We start from the raw sequence: 16,896 nt of genomic DNA, 5'->3' as shown, positions 1-16,896 counted from the left end.
TGAGCAACTATTTTCAAGGATAAAGCAAATGAAGGGCAAAATTAGAACCAAACTATCTGATGAGCACTTTGAGAATTCATTGAGAATCGCTACTACATCCATCGAAGCAGCTATTGATGTTTAGTTTATCAAAAACAGATTTAGATATCACACTTGTTTTATTTTGCCCTCTTTTGCTTTCAAAATAAAAAATATTTCATAAAAAAGAAGTTTTTTTACTCAAATAGGTACATTATCTATACCAGTGATAGATAACTTGTGATCTGCCTGACTTTTTCTGCTTATCTACTATTCCTTTTGTTGGTGTATATTATGTGTAGCCCAGAAGAATTCCTCTTCTGCTATGTGGCCCAGGAAGGTCAAAAGGTTGGACACCCCGGCTCTAGAGTCTTTGTTGTGATCCTTGAGTAGGAATAACTTGTGTAACTTGTCTTAAAATGCTTTCACTGCCTGTTAAGGATATGTAAAAAGTTTAATGTCCACAGTCTGGACAAATTTGAACTTTAATGTAATTTTTCCCCATAGTTCTTCCCTTCAAGCTTGTGCATACAAAACACTTTTGTGCAGCCATTGTGCTATCAGTTGCTTTACATTTGAAGGTCCATAAGTGTCCCAGAACTCAACAAGATGATTAGAGCACAATGTTTAATAGATCAAGATGTTAACAAGCCATTTATACAGACATAGGTTATCACGTACCTGGAGATGAGCCTGACACTGTGAGGAAGGCCTCCCTTGCGCCTCCGACTCGGGACCCCTGATAGTGCAAACAGGGGACACCGGAGTGGAGAGTAGCACGAGCGCCTGGAGTTTTGCTTGAAGCGGACGATGGCTACTGGTGAAGGTTGCCAGAGAAGTCCGATGAGCAGGGTGTTGTGCAGGCAGCAGGTGCTGGAAGCAGGGTTTCCTGGATAACAGGAGGAGCTTCCCAGGCAGGATGGACGGATCTGGGAATGACAGAAGCGTAGTAAGACAAGCCGGGTCAGGAGCCAATCGGTAACGTATAAGCCAGTAGGAGCAGACAGGAAGAGTGGTCACGGGACAAGCCAAGGTCGGTGCAGGTGGAGATCAGAGAATCGTCAGGACAAGCCGGGTCTGGAACTAGGAACAAGTGCAGGTAACAGGTATCCAAGGCTGAAGACAAAGCAGCACTGAACCTGTGTGCTGATCCAGCTTAAATAGTGCTCTTCCTTGATGAGAAGGGTGGAGCCAGGATTAGGCTGTGGGTTTAACTCATCCTCTGCCAGAGCCTTCCTGACATAGGTGCAAAAAAGTTCACATACACTTTATTGTCAAAAGTATTGGGACACCTGCCTTTACACGCACATGAACTTTAATGGCATCCCAGTCTTAGTTCGTAGGGTTCAACATTTAGTTGGCCCACCCGTTGCAGCTATAACAGCTTCAACTCTTCTGAAAGGCTGTTCTCATGGTTTAGGAGTGTGTCTATGGGAATGTTTGAACATTCTTACAGAAGCACATTTGTAAGGGCAGGTACTAATGTTGGATGAGAAGGCCTGGCTCACAGTCTCCACTCTAATTCATCATGTTCTGTCGGGTTGAGGTCAGGACTCTGAGCAGGCCAGTCAAGTTCCTCCACCCCAAACTCGCTCATCCATGTGTTTATGGACCTTGCTTTGGTTGGGCGCAGTCATGTTGGAAGGGGCCATCCCAAAAGTGTTCTCACAATGTTGGGACCATGAAATTGTCCAAAATGTCTTGGTATGCTGGCACCTTAAGAGTTCCCTTCACTGGAACTAAAGGGCCAAGCCCAACCCTTGAAAACTAACCCCACACCATAATCTCCCCTACACCAAATGATTTGGACCAGGCCTTTTTATCCAACATCAGTGCCTGACCTCACAAATGTGCTTCTGGAGGAATGGTCAAACATTCCCATAGACACACTCCTAAACCTTGAGAACAGCCTTCTCAGAAGAGTTGAAGCTGTTATAACTGAAAAGGGTGGTCCAACTCAATTTTGAACCCTATGAACTAAGACTGGAATGCCATTGAACTTCATGTGCATTTAAAGGCAGGCATCCCAATACTTTTGACAATATAGTGTATATTCTACTGTGATTAGAAGTTCAGCGAGTAGGCGCTAGTTTTCATGTGTAATGTATCGGCCATTCTAGTGTAACTGCATGGTTATTATATAATTCCTGTCTCTGTGTTGCTGATGTTTTTACAATAACATAGGTGGAGCTCAGCCATGTATGTGTCTGGCAACATTTTTGTCTAGTAAGAATCATATCTGCATAGGCTTTCCAACATGGTATGGGCCAAGCTACAGTTAAAGTACTAAACACTGCTGGAGAAACAGCTCAGAGTTAGCGCAAAACAGTTTCAGAAAAAGGTCAGAAAGCATCTACAGTATGATAGCTACTAACAATGTTTCATAAAAGTTTTCAGTGTTTTATCTGGCAAACCAGAACTACCAGTTCTGGAAATTTAAAATGAAAATGCTGCACATAAGGGAAGTGTTTGCGTATGCCCAGACCAAACCTACCTACAAGTACATGAGAGAGCAAATCTTAGCAATAAACTGTACTTAAAGAGGAATTTGAGTCACTGTAAAAAAAAAATTACAAATACTGTAGCTGCTGACTTTTTATAAAAGAACACTTACTTGTCCAGGAATCCAGCACCGTCCTAAACCTAGCCAGATCCCTGCTGGTCCTCAGGTCCCTGGCATGTTTACTTTGGAAAGCTGGCTGTGACTCCACTGTGCATGTACTGTAGGAGTTACACTACACCTTGTGAATGGTCCCACGACCTCCTGAGACCTGTGATGTAGTACAGGAAGGGCAGGCAAGAACTACTGGTGGAATGGCCTAATGGCCTAGGCAATTTGAAGGAAATGGGGGAAGGTACCTGCCAAAACTTGGTACTCGTCGCACCCCCCCCCCCCCGGAAAAAAAATTGCCAATAATGTTATAATAAGTTCCTCTTTAATTAGAGAGTTATATGAGTCTAAACTAATGAAAGCCAGTGCATTCAATATTATAAAAGATGCACCTTAGAAATAGTGGAACACCTGCAAGCTATAGGATAATAAATAAATGACTTTAATCTAGCAGCATTGCTACTCAGGTACCTATAAGGTAGTTACATTTGTTAAAGGGAAGCCAATGGATGAATATAAGTGAAAAAAAAACTGAAAGTGAAAATACTCTTATTATAATTATTTGTATTAAATTAGGTAATTTTAATTCATTCATATTTTACTCAAATAACCAACAAGTTTAGCAAAGTGCCTAAAATATCTTGCATAAACAATGAAACACAGTACACAAGTGGTAAAGCACAGACTATACTGAGGAATTGTGAAATGATGTTCCAGATTACTGTACCATACAATCCTGAACAAATGATGTTGCAGAAAGAATGATCCGCACTTAATGTGAAATTGGAAGAAGCACAGATATGCCAATAACATACTGGGGAGAGGCAATTATCACAGCCTGGTATATCCAAAACTATTTACTTGGAAAATGAAGAAGCCTGGCCTGAATCAAATGAAAATCTTTGGAAGAACGCATACTGTACGTACATGTTTCTAAAGAAAAGCATGTCTTCCTTAACACAAAGTCCCAAAAGGGTCACAGAATTCTCTCTCCAGTCACCAGTAGGGTAAAAATCAGCAGAAATGTAATTATTATTGAAACGCTTACTGTATGTAGGTGACACAGCCTCAAGAAGTGACACAGTCCACATCGTTTGAATGACAGCCTAAGCAAGAAGCCCCACCAGTATTGCAGGACTCTACATGGACTCAGTCAAGTAGAGCATGGAGTTCAAAAAAGAGTCATGCAGTAACTAAAACATACTCAAGATAGGAATCTGTAAGTGGTGACCAAGAACTCATACTATATATATTAACTCAGACTGAGCAGGTCCCAGTACTCGCAAATTTACACGTGGCTATTTGCTCCAATTAGGAAACAGCCCAATATCTCGGTGTGGCAAAAAATACATTTCCAAGGCATTGTGAAGAAGACATTTAGTTTAGGAAGCTACTTGAAAATCTTGGAGAAGCAATGTCTCAGCCAACAGTTTTATATAAGGACATGTATTGTTACAGTATGTTATATAAGGAGATGTATGTACATTTTTATTAAAGGAGAATGTATAAAGCTTGCTAAAAGTGAAAAGATCAGTACCAGAACCAAGCACATTAATGTCTGGTTCAACTACCTCCACAGCTTTATGGAACAAAATGCAATGGTGCTTGAATACTGTGAAACTGATAAGATAGCAGGTGTTATGACAAAACTACTACTTTTTGGAAGAATTAAAAAAAGACAGAATATAAATGAGAATTGAGAAATATTTAATGAGTGGGGGTGTTAGCGTGCCATTCATACAGACATACAGTAAGTGCAACAACCTTTCTTATATATTCTACTGTGATTAAAATGTATGTCACTAGGTGGTAGTGTTCTTGTATAATGTATTGTTCTTCCTACGTGGCTATGATAATTTCCTGTCCCCATGTGCCAGTTTTTTTCTAAATAAAACAAGAAGGGCTCAGTCATGTGTCTAGCAACATCTTGACTGCTTATTATTCTGTTGACTTCCATTATCCAAACATGTGCAAGCAAGAATGCATTTTTTTAAATTTTCATTGCACATGATTGGGTATTCTTTACAAAATGAAACTTCACCACCTTGACCTAGCTCTGGGGCAAACTCCCTTGCAAAATGCAACTTCCCATGTAAAGTGGATAGTCTATTTGCCTACAGTAAACCATTCCATTAATAATTGACTGGTGGTTGGTGCCATAAGTCGTCAGTTGTAAAATCACAATGCAGATTTTCACAGTACCCCTATACAAATATATTTAAAAGTAAAACATGTTTAGTTTATGTTCACATTTTAAAATTAGGTTAAAAGATTTTAAAACAATGTTTATTATTATCATTTTTGATTTCCTATTTGCCCCTTTATCTGTTTTCCCCTCAAATTTCCACTTAGATTTTAGATTTAGAATTAATTTATGCTTTCATACGGTGACACAGTGAGATGAAGGTAGCCTTCTCTACTCTTTTCACTATTGCACCCATGTGAAATTAAAGATATATTAAAATGGTAACTGGGAAATTGAGGGAAAAGCAAGCAGAGGGGCAAATATGAAATTCAAAAAGTATTATGTCAAACGTTATTTTAAATGTGATTTTTTAAAATTTTATTTTAATATGTAAAATTACAATACAACTTATTTGCTATTGAGTATATTTTTGTTGTGGTACCTTGAAAGTCCTCAATGTGATTTTAGAAATATATTTAGAAAATCAACCACTATCAGTCCAATTGACAGCTGTCATCAGGACAAACAGAGAGAGTGACTATCCCCTGTGGGAAATTAAACAACAATAAAAATATGACTGAGGTCCCTCGTCACTCTGTCCAAAAGAAAATGAGTTTAGATACAAATACATTTATATTTAGTGGAGGAGTTGTATGAACTATGTTTTCTACCATTTGTTGATTTGAATGGTGAGTTCTACGTATGCCCCTTATATTTACCATACCACTGCACCTCACTGGGCTTTAAGCATGGGCAGAGCTTCACAGTGACTGACATTCACACACATATTTAATGGATAAAGATTATTGTAGCTCTGCTACTAGAACACCTGAACACAGTTGGTTAGAATAAACATTTATTTCATGCAACTCTTCATGTCACTGGTTTTGTCAGAGCAACCACCTCCATCAACATACACTAGATTGCCAAGAGTATCGGGACACCTGCCTTTACACGCACATGAACTTTAATGGCATCCCAGTCTTAGTCCGTAGGGTTCAATATTGAGTTCCACCCCAAATTCGCTCATCCGTGTCTTTATGGACCTTGCTTTGTGCACTGGTCTAAATTATTTCCTGGAGGGGGGATTATGGTGTGAGGTTTTTTTTTTCAAGGTTTGGGCTTGGCCCCTTCGTTCCAGTGAAGGGAACTCTTAAAGCGGAGTTCCGGCCTCAGGGGTCAATTTGAGCTAAAAATACCCCCGGGACAGTAAGGGCTAGTACATTCCATACTGGATAGCCTCTGAACTGTCCCGGGTCGCACTTACCTGTAAGAAGAAATACTTACCTTGAAAATTTCTTCTCCAGCGCTGCCATCTCAGGTGTGGGCAGCTGAAGCCGCAGCGTCCCTCTTCGTGTCCTCTTCCGTGACGTCGAAGTCCCACAATGCACTGCACCAGACCCGCTCGTCACTTCCGATGCAGGCGCGGCATCCCTGCACAACTTCTGGGCATGCCCAGAAGCTGTTTAGCAGTAAATGCCGCACCTGCACTGGAAGTGACGAGCAGGGCCGGTGCAGGAGCATTGATTCCTGGGAGTGATGACGTTCAGCTCCCAGGAATCATCACAAACCGGAAGTGACGGCGCGGGGCCACGGCCGCAGAGGGAGGAAGTGGAAGGAAGGTGAGTATATTTTCTTCTATAATAAGGTTAGTGACAAAAGAAAAATCGCCAGTATCCATTTCTTTTTCAGGTTCCCCTTAGCAAGTGGATGGCCCAAAATCGATTTTATCGATTTCGAGGCCGGAACTCCACTTTAAGGTGTCAGCATATCAAGAAATTTTGGACAATTTCATGCTTTAAACTTTGTGGAAAACAGTTTAGGGATGGCCCCTTGACTCTGGTATGTACAGAGTTCTGAGCTCAACCCGATAGAACACCTTTGGGATGAATTAGAGCAGAGACTGTGAGTCAGGCCTTCTTTCCAACATCAGTGCCTGACCTCAGAAATGCGCTTTTGGAAGAATGGTCAAATATTCCCATAGACACACTGCTTAACCTAGTGGTCAGCCTTCCCAGAAGAGTTGAAGCTAATATAGCTGCAAAGAATGGGCCAACTCAATATTGAACCCTACAAACTAATACTGGGATGCTATTAAAATTCATGTGCGTGTAAAGGCAGGCATCCCAATACTTTTGGAAATATAGTGTAGATCATAATGGCTTGCATATATGGTGGGCAGTGATACTATGACAGGACTTATATATACTGATTATACATAAATAAAACTGAAGATGTAAGCTGTTCTCCAAATGATTCTATCCTATGCACTTAACAGATTTCATAGAACATAGAAATGCTCAATTTTTCATTTTTATTTTAGAAAAAAAAATTGTTCAAATCTGTTTAGGAACAATTAAAAGGGTTTGTGGACCCTTTCCCGTGTTTATAAAGAAAGGGGCCACACTATCATTTTAATTTCTAATGAATACATGACTTTGAGAGAAGGCACAGCATGTGTCAGTAGTTGATGTTGTGTGAAACACGCTCCAATTACTGTGGGAAATGATTACAATGTGTTTCTTGCATTTTTGTTACTCTTGAATATTCAAACATTCCCATCCCACTGTGCTAGAATCATTTATTTTTGGCGTGCTTGAGCTCCAGCTTTATGTTACTGAATTAGCTAATTCCCAGACATTTTTTTTTTTAAAGCAGTGCAGTTGTATAGTATACTTTCTCCCCTCCGGCTAGTTATTTTCACAACTAGTAACATACATTTAGCATACTTCTACTTACAAAATAACCCAGATAAATTGATGCTGGTTCTGCATTCAAGTTTCATAAAGCATGCAAGAGGATTCTAGGACAATATCCCAGCCGGACAATATCCCCCGGACAATATCCCCCCAGACAATATCCCCCCTGGACAACATCCCCCCGGACAATATCCCCCTAGATAATATCCCCCCTCTAACCATTAACCCTAACCCTCTAACCCTAACCCTATGTCCAGGGGGATGTTTTCTGGGGGGATATTGTCCCGGGGGATATTGCCAGGGGGATGTTGTCCTGGGGGGATTATGTCCAGGGGGATGTTTTCCGGGGGGATATTGTCCCGGGGGATAATGTCCAGGGGGATATTGTCCTGATACCATGCAAGAGATTGTCAGGAGAAAAAGACTACAATAATTCTCACTTTTCCCTACTCTTCAAAAAATAAAAAATAAATGCTTTTATTGCTGTCCCAGTTGGAAAATCCCCACTTCCGGTCTCAGTAATCACCATCAATAAAACTTTCCAGTGAGGTCAAATAACACAATGAAAACGGAGGTAACTCTACGTAAATGTACATGTAGTTTAACAGTATTGTAGTTGTTCCATTATAATTATTATGAAGTCTTGTGTTTTTTTAATTAAGATTTTATTTATTTTCAAATCATGCTTACTGTAGATCAGAGAAGGAATTAAACGTTGCTAGTTTAATTTTAGTTATCTGAGAAATACTGGGGAGATGAGAAGATGCAGGAGGAAGTCTCAACAAATTAAGGAAAATTCCCTCCCCTCTTAAACACTTGTCACCATAGCATGGGTCCCTCAGTTTTTTTCTGGCAACAGCTTATCCTTTCTGTCTTGGTTATAATGGTCACAAATCTACCTGTCTGGGACACAGAAAGCAAATAACATAAACTTTACAAAGGGTCTAATCCATGGCTACTCTGTTCAAAACTGCAAAAACTATTTTTGGCTAAACATACATGATAAAGCAGACTAAAAATAAAAAAACACTCGCACCAATGTGTAAACTAATATCATTTTGTAAACTTCAGGGAATTGCAGCTGCTACACGTCCACTATAGGGAAAAACAGTATCGCTATAAATTGGAGATAAATATCCACAATTTTAGCAGCGCAAAATTCCTAAATATATATAAAGTGCATACATATAAAAGGAAAAATCTCCTGTGCATATAAAGTGCTTAAGTGAAAAGAAATCACCCTCAAAGTGCATCCATTTTAAGCATACCAATGCATATGCATAAATATAATACTGTATAACATTCCAAAACAAAATATCATAAAATAAGTGCCAATATAATAGATGAATATATATATATATATATATATATATATATATATATATATTACATGTGGAGTATATACATATATAAAGTGCCAATGTGCTCTGTGTAAAATTTCCACTCAATGTCCAACAACTCTGTGTGTGCAGCCTATGTTATCCAGGTGAAACATCCCAATCATGCAGGAGGGCAGTAATGGTGGGTGTCTTCAAATGCACTTGTGTGATGTGGTAAGAGTCAAGGCTTACCAAATTATGTGGATCCATGTTACATTATGGCAATCTGGATCGTATACCACTTATTTCAATCTCCAGTTTCAGGGCACACTCCTTATCCAATCTCCTGGGTATCAGGATGTCCTGTGCATCTCAGGGTGGATATTAAAAAAACAAACAAAGGGGACTCCTCATAGTGTAGTAATCAAGTTGCAGATCCAAATTTTTTTAAAAAGTAAATTAAAATATACAAGCAAATAACAGCGCCATATGGGCATCATGCAGCCAATAGTACTACTGTCATATACAGTACCCAGCCGAATGCACTAATTACCGTATTGCAAAGGTACCGAACGCTTCAGGATATATTACTCCTTCCTTCCTGCAGGTCGGTCCGGCGTGCGTTCCACAGCTAGGGTTCAGATTGAGGCAGCGTGCGTGCCAGCTTGACATGTTTTGTCATTACGTTGACGTATTCGGAAGCTTCCAAAGACGTCAACCTTAAGTTGCAACGCTTAACCTATGTATCCAAACCTGCTAGGCAATAAGAGCAAGAAGATGGAGCAAGGGATGGAAAAAGGGGTTAGGGAGTAGAGTTGAGCGAACACCTGGATGTCCGGGTTCGGTGGGTCCGGCCGAACTTGAAAAAAAAATCCGGGTTCGTGACCCGGACTTAACCCGAACTTTACCCCGATCCCGAACCCCATTGAAGTCAATGGAGACCCGAACTTTTGAGCACTAAAATGGCTCTAAAAAACAAACATGGAAAGGGCTAGAGGGCGGCAAATGACAGCAAAATCATCTTAAGAGCATGACAAGTGCTCTGCAAACAAATGTGGATAGGGAAATAACTTAAAATAACATAAAAAACAGAAAAATAAAAAAAGAATAATCTTGAATGATGTAGGAGGAGGACGAGGCTCATATGGAGTAGGAGGTTGAGGTGGCGGTGGATGGGCTGGTGTAGGTGGAAGCGGCGGTGGAGGAGGACGAGGTAGCCAACACTGGTTTTTGTTTTTAATTTTATTTCTTTTTAAATTTGGGTACACCCCAAAAGAGTGAGAAAGATCTAAAATATAACAAAGGCCGGTATACATGTCTATTCTGCACAAGGTACAGACAAGTCCTGTGGGATCCATGCCTGGTTCATTTTAATGAATGTGAGCTTTTCCACATTGGCTCTGGACAGGCGGCTGCGCTTGTCTGTGATAACGCCCCCAGCCGTGCTAAATACACGTTCAAGTAATACACTGGCTGCAAGGCAGGCCAGCACCTCCAAGGCGTTAAGGGCAAGCTCAGGCCATGTGCCTAATTTGGAGACCCAGAAGTTGAAGGGGCAGACCCGTCATTCAGTATGTGTATAGTACGTAAGGAATGGTAAGGAACTGTATATGGTAAGGAACGGTGATGGCGGCAGGGGGGGGGGCTTTTTTCCCCCCTTCTGGGTTGAGTCTGGCCTTGGAAAAGGTATGTGTCCCTGGTTGTGGGCCGGGCTCTCCCAAAACTGTCTAAGTTCTGAGGCCTTCTGGTAGGGACGGGCTGCACTGGTCTTGCCAGGGACCGGGATTCAGAAAAGCCTGTGGTGTATGTGCCCCTGGAGTGGCAGTCCAGGGGTGCCATAATTCACGGTGGATGGCAACACTATGAGTATGGCACCAAGGACACTGCACTTCCTACACACGTTTTTCACACCTGCCTCTAGGGAGGGGCCTTTTGGTCACGAGTCAGGACCAGAGGATTTTTTTATTCCTGGCCGAAGGGCCTGACATAGTATTGCAACGTGGCACTAACCTTGCACTTCTCCACTATCCTTTTTCCCACTTTTATGCGTTGTGTGTCTCACGTTTTGTGTTTTTTATTAAGGCGGTACACTTTATTTTGCACAGTGTGATTAGTAGGGTGTAGGTCCTTGGGCCTGTCCCTAAAAGTCTTGGGAGGGGGTGGATATGGCCTTCTGGCTTGGTTCGCCCTCTCTCATGGGGTCTCTCTTCGGGAAAGCCCCACCTATTACTTGGGTGGTCTGTTTCAGCAGACCTCCTAAAGAATGGGGCTGCCTGGTTACGGCCAGGTTAGCCAGTGTAAGTACCCCAGTCCCTGTCAGGAGCCTTGCGCCCCAGGGGATCAGGGTCAAGGACCATGTGTACACCCTGTGCACTTTTTGTGTTTCACTTTTTTGGTGTGCATTTTTTATGCACCCACCAGGTGATAGTCTGAGTGTGTTCACACACCACGGGCTTAAAAAAACAGCTGGTGGTCCTGGTTGTTGTGGTGTGCCGACAAAGCTTTTCCCCTTCTAATACATGCTAACCCTGCCTTATGAGGTGCTGGCGGTGCCCTGGCTGCGTTGGCGACCTCCTCCTCTGCCTTTGCCTTGTGCTTCCACTGTGCCACAGGTAGGAATGCCACCAGCATTGCTTCTGGACCTTTTGGCTAAGATCAAGTGTAGTATCTGTTCTTATCAGTTATCTGGGTGCCACCCTGCTGTGAACATGGTTCCTCATCCTCCATCTCCTCCTCATCCTCCACCTCGTCATCCTTCAGAACTGTGCCTTTGCTGGATAATTGTGTATCTGGTGTTTGTGGGTGCAGGAACCCACCCTTGGAGCCACTTGTGAATGACTGCCCTGAAAACCTTGGAAATGATCACTGCTACGGATGCGGAGGCAGTAGAGGATGAGGAAGCGGAGTAGGAGGAGTTAGTAACAGGAGGCAAACTGAAGCGCCCTGCAATCCTCGGTGGTGGAAGGAGATGCGCCAAACAAATTTAAAGGGTGTAGCTCACAGTAACCTAATCAACAAACGCTGCAAAATTATTAATTTTCCCCTAAATGGGTGTTTATTGAATAGCAGAATAGAACAACAGTATCCAAAGGGTACAGATACAGACTAAGCCACAATTTAATATCTTTCTGTTCCCTACATGGGTGTTTATTGAATGGCAGAATAGAACAACAGTATCCAAAGGGTGTATCTCACACGTACAGATACAGACTAAGCCGCAATTTAATATCTCTCTGTCCCCTAAATGGGTGTTTATTGAATAGCAGAATAGAACAACTGTATCTAAAAGGGTGTATCTCACACGTACAGATGCAGACTAGGCCGTAATTTAATATTTTCTCCCTAAATGGGTGTTTATTGAATAGCGGAATAGAACAACATTATACAACGGGTGTATCTCACACGTACAGATACAGACTAGGCCGCAATTTAATATTTTTTCCCTACATGGGTGTTTATTGAATAGCAGAATAGAAGAACAGTATACAACGAGTGTATCTCACATGTACAGATATAGACTAGGCCGCAATTTAATATTTTTTCCCTAAATCCGTGTTTATTGAATAGCGGACTAGAACAACAGTATACAACGGGTGTATCTCACACGTACGGATGCAGACTAGGCCGCAATTTAATATTTTTTCTCTAAATGGGTGTTTATTGAATAGCGGAATAGAACAACAGTATACAACGGGTGTATCTCACACGTACAGATACAGACTAGGCCGCAATTTAATATTTTTTTCCCTACATGGGTGTTTATTGAATAGCAGAATAGAACAACAGTATCTAAAAGGGTGTATCTCACACGTACAGATGCAGACTAGGCCGCAATTTCATATTTTTTCCCTAAATGGGTGTTTATTGAATAGCAGAATAGAACAACAGTATACAACGGGTGTATCTCACACGTACAGATGCAGACTAGGCCGCAATTTGATATGTTTTCCCTAAATGGGTGTTTATTGAATAGAGGAATAGAACAACAGTATACAACGGGTGTATCTCACACGTACAGATGCAGACTAGGCCGCAATTTAATATTTTTTCCCTAAATGGGTGTTTATTGAATAGCGGAATAGAACAACAGTATACGACGGGTGTATCTCACACGAACAGATGCAGACTAGGCCGCAATTTAATATTTTTTCCCTAAATGGGAGGTTTATTGAATAGTGGAATAGAACAACAGTATACAAGGGGTGTATCTCACAGTAACATATGCAGACTAGGCCGCAATTATTTTTTTATCCCCTAAATGGGTTTTTATTGCAAAGCGGAATACAACAGTATGCAATGAGTGTATCTCACTGTACCATATGCAGACTAGGCTGCAATTAACTTTTTTATCCCCTAAATATGTTTTTATTGCAAAGCGGACTACAACAGTATGCAATGGGTGTATCTCACTGTACCATATGCAGACTAGGCTGCAATTTATTTATTTCCCCCTAAATGGGTTTTTATTGCAAAGCAGAATACAACAACAGTATGCAATGGGTGTATCGCACTGTAATGTCCCCTTAATTGATGCTTGTTGAATAGCAGATTTGAAATGCAGTGTCTAAACGCTGTAAGTCACAGTAAAATATGAAGGGAATTTTTTTTCTTTTTTAAATGCAGATTAAGCAGACACATATGCACTCAGCTTGCATGAAATGGCCGCTACACACCGCACGCCTAACAGGTTGGATACTGTTCTTGTTCTATTCCACTATTATAAATACAAAGTACAGCGCCAACATAAAAAACGCAATAGCTGAGGATTTCTGTATGATAGAAAGTCCAACAAATGCAGGTAATATAGGTCCAAGGTTGAAAGTTATAGTCCAACACCAGAGATTAGAATCAAAGCAGCTGGAAAAATGATTACCGCGTGCACCAAATGGAAGGAATGTCTGCTTACCAGAACCTCATGACCCCCGGTTAGGGTGGGTCAAATGAGCATGTAGTGAAGATATCCCATGGGGTTCTCTGGGATCGATGGAACCAATCCAATGAGATCCCCGAAACAGGCAAGCCTCCAATAATCAAACAAAGCAGTGCAGTGGTGACAGCCTTGGCATACCATATACCTCAAAATAAATGGGAGAACTCCAATGGCATAGTAACCAAATATTTAATAAGTAAAATACATAAATTGGCAACTCACAAGTCCATCCAAATCAATGCGCATGGAAAAGTAGGGAGCCTGAATCAGCGTGTCGGCGTGCGGGCGTGCCTGACGTTTCGTCCTACTCAGGACATTCTCAAAGGCATAGCCCGCACGCGCCGCACACGCTATTTAAATAGAAATGATCGTAGATCGTCACACGGGGTCCCGGAAGTCCGGAGCGGCAGGAAGTTCGTCATAGCCGGAAAGACCGTCATCGGCGGAGATGCGTCACTTCCGGTTCACAGCCAAACCGGAAGGACGCCTGCGTTCCACCGCTCGTCATTCCGGAGGCCTCGGAAGAACACATTCCCCTCACTATGGAGACCAATTAGAGTTTGCGCTTCAATCGGATATACCTCCACCCGGCACAAGAGCTCCGCCCTATAGGGTCAAAGGACACCAGACGACCCCGAAGTGACGAAATACAATTCAGCCACCTCATACTCTAAATAAACAGGAACAAGCATGGTGATAAGAACATAGGATAAAACTGTGAAAAACCCATAATACAATCAAAACACACTATGGGGAAACGGAAATAAACCCCACAGTGTGAAATACATATAATATATTATATTATAGACACTTAATGAAAAATATTGCCATAATATTAATCATATGCTTCGGGAACCCACGTCTAATATTCCCCAAATGCTCATTTACTCTTATCTGCATAGTTCTGATCGTCCTCCCGACATATTGGAAGCCACAAGGGCATTCCAAAAGGTACACCACATTTTTGGTGGAGCAGGTATTAAAGACTTGATGGAATAGGTCTTCTGTGTTGTATTAGACCTAAAGGAATCAACCTTCCTGTCCTTAATAGCGTTGGCCCTACATACCACACATTTCCGGCATGGAAAAAACCCATTGATCTGGGGAAAAAAAGAGGACTTAAGTGGTCGATCCACCACATTGGCAGCCACTTGTAGTCTCAGTGGTTACAAAAGGTACCCCAAATTTTTCGTCAGAAACCTTCGGTACATCAATCAACATTAAGGACCTATCTCTATTGGCCACTTCATGGATGACCCCCTCAAGATCCACCTCGGCATAGCCTTTGTCCAAGAACCATCTTTTGAGGACCTGGGCCTGCTGGAGGTAGTCAGCCAGGTGAGTGCAGTTTCTCCTCACTCTAAGAAACTGACTTTTAGGAATGGAATTTAGCCAGGAGGGATGGTGAAAACTATCCCTCCCAATAAATCCGTTCCTATCTGTGGTCTTAAAAAAGGTTGTAGTCACCAGGGAGTCCCCACTAACTTTAATATGCAGATTTAGAAAGTGAATATTAGCCTCACTGGCTTCATGCTGTAGTTTAATACCGAAAACGTTATCATTAAGTTCCTGGAAGAACGCATCCAACGATGCCATCGTGCCACTCCATATAACGATTACATCGTCGATGTATCGTTTCCAGAGAATTAACTCCGGTCTCTGGTCACGAAAAACAAAGTCCTCCTCCCACTTCGCCATGAACAGGTTGGCCATGCTAGGTGCAAATTTAGCACCCATGGCCACACCCTTGGTTTGCAGGTAAACCAGAAATAATTATGTGTCATGGCGAAGGAGAGAAGACTAAGAACCCAAGCAGGAATAAGACGTGGATCCCGCTGTAAAAAGGACTCAACTGCACTCAGGCTGTGGGATTGTGAGATTATAGTGTACAGGGAGGCCACGTCCGCCGTAGCTAGGACATAGCCCTCCCTCCACACTACATCCCCCAACATCCTCAGGACCTGAGTGGAATCCTGAAAAAACGTTGGTGTGTTGACCACCAGCGGTTGCAGGTAGGCATCGATATACTACCCTATTCGGGAAGTTACCCAATCTATCTCGCTTATAATTGGGCGCCCACTATTGAATAAAAATAAAAACCATTTGAATGAAAAACTGAAAAATATTTTTTTTTTCAATAAATACTGAAAAATAATTATTTTCCCCTTACATTGGTGCTTTTTGAAGAGCAGGTTAGAAAAGCAGTGTCTGTCTAAACAATGTATGTCAAAGTAAAATATGAAGGAAAAAAGTTTTTTCTTTTTTAAATGCAGATTAAGCAGACACATATGCACTGAGCTTGCATTAAATGTGCAGCACCACACGCCGCCCACCTAACAGACTGATAAAAGTTTTTTTTTCTCCTTTCTCATCCTCACTGGGCTCAGGTCAGGGCATAAAGATCGTTCACTGCACCCCCACACAATACAATCAATGTAGATCGCTGTCTGATTAACCTCCTCCCATCCGCACTACAGCCGAAGTACGGCTGCAGCGCGGACTCACATTTTCGGGAGGCCGTTTAAAGACGGAAACAGTCTCCCCGCGTGCTCCCTTGGACACAGCCGATCACAGATCGTGGTGAATGGCCAATCACAGCGACCATTCACCATGTGATCGGACCATCCAATGAGAGATGATCTCATATGTAAACATATGAGATTATCTCTCATCGCCAGCGCTCCTTCCTCACACGGAGACTGCAGTGTGAGGAAGGAGAGAGCAGATCAGCCGTCGGGGACAAAGAAAAAAGTAATCAGGGCACTGATCACCAGTGCCCTGATTACACAAGGTACACCAAACACACTAACTGCCCACCATCAATGTCCACAGTGCCCGCCATCAGTGCCCCCCATCAGTGCACACAATCAGTGCCCATAGTGCTGCCAGTCAGTGCCCATCAGTGCCTGCTCATCTAGGCACTGATGAGCACTGACTGGCAGCACTATGGGCACTGAGTGTGGGCACTGATGTGCTGCCCATCAGTGCTCATCAGTGCCGCCCATCAGTGCTCATCAGTGCCACCCGTCAGTGTCAATCAGTGCCACCCGCCAGTGCCCCATCAGTGCCGCCCGCCAGTGCCCATCAGTGCCGCCCACCAGTGCCCATCAGTGGCGCCCATCAGTGCCCATCAG

This window comes from Pelophylax lessonae, assembly GCF_965119305.1.
Source record: "Pelophylax lessonae genome assembly, chromosome: 3".
Classification (NCBI taxonomy): domain Eukaryota; kingdom Metazoa; phylum Chordata; class Amphibia; order Anura; family Ranidae; genus Pelophylax; species Pelophylax lessonae.
This window is presented reverse-complemented; position numbering follows the sequence as displayed.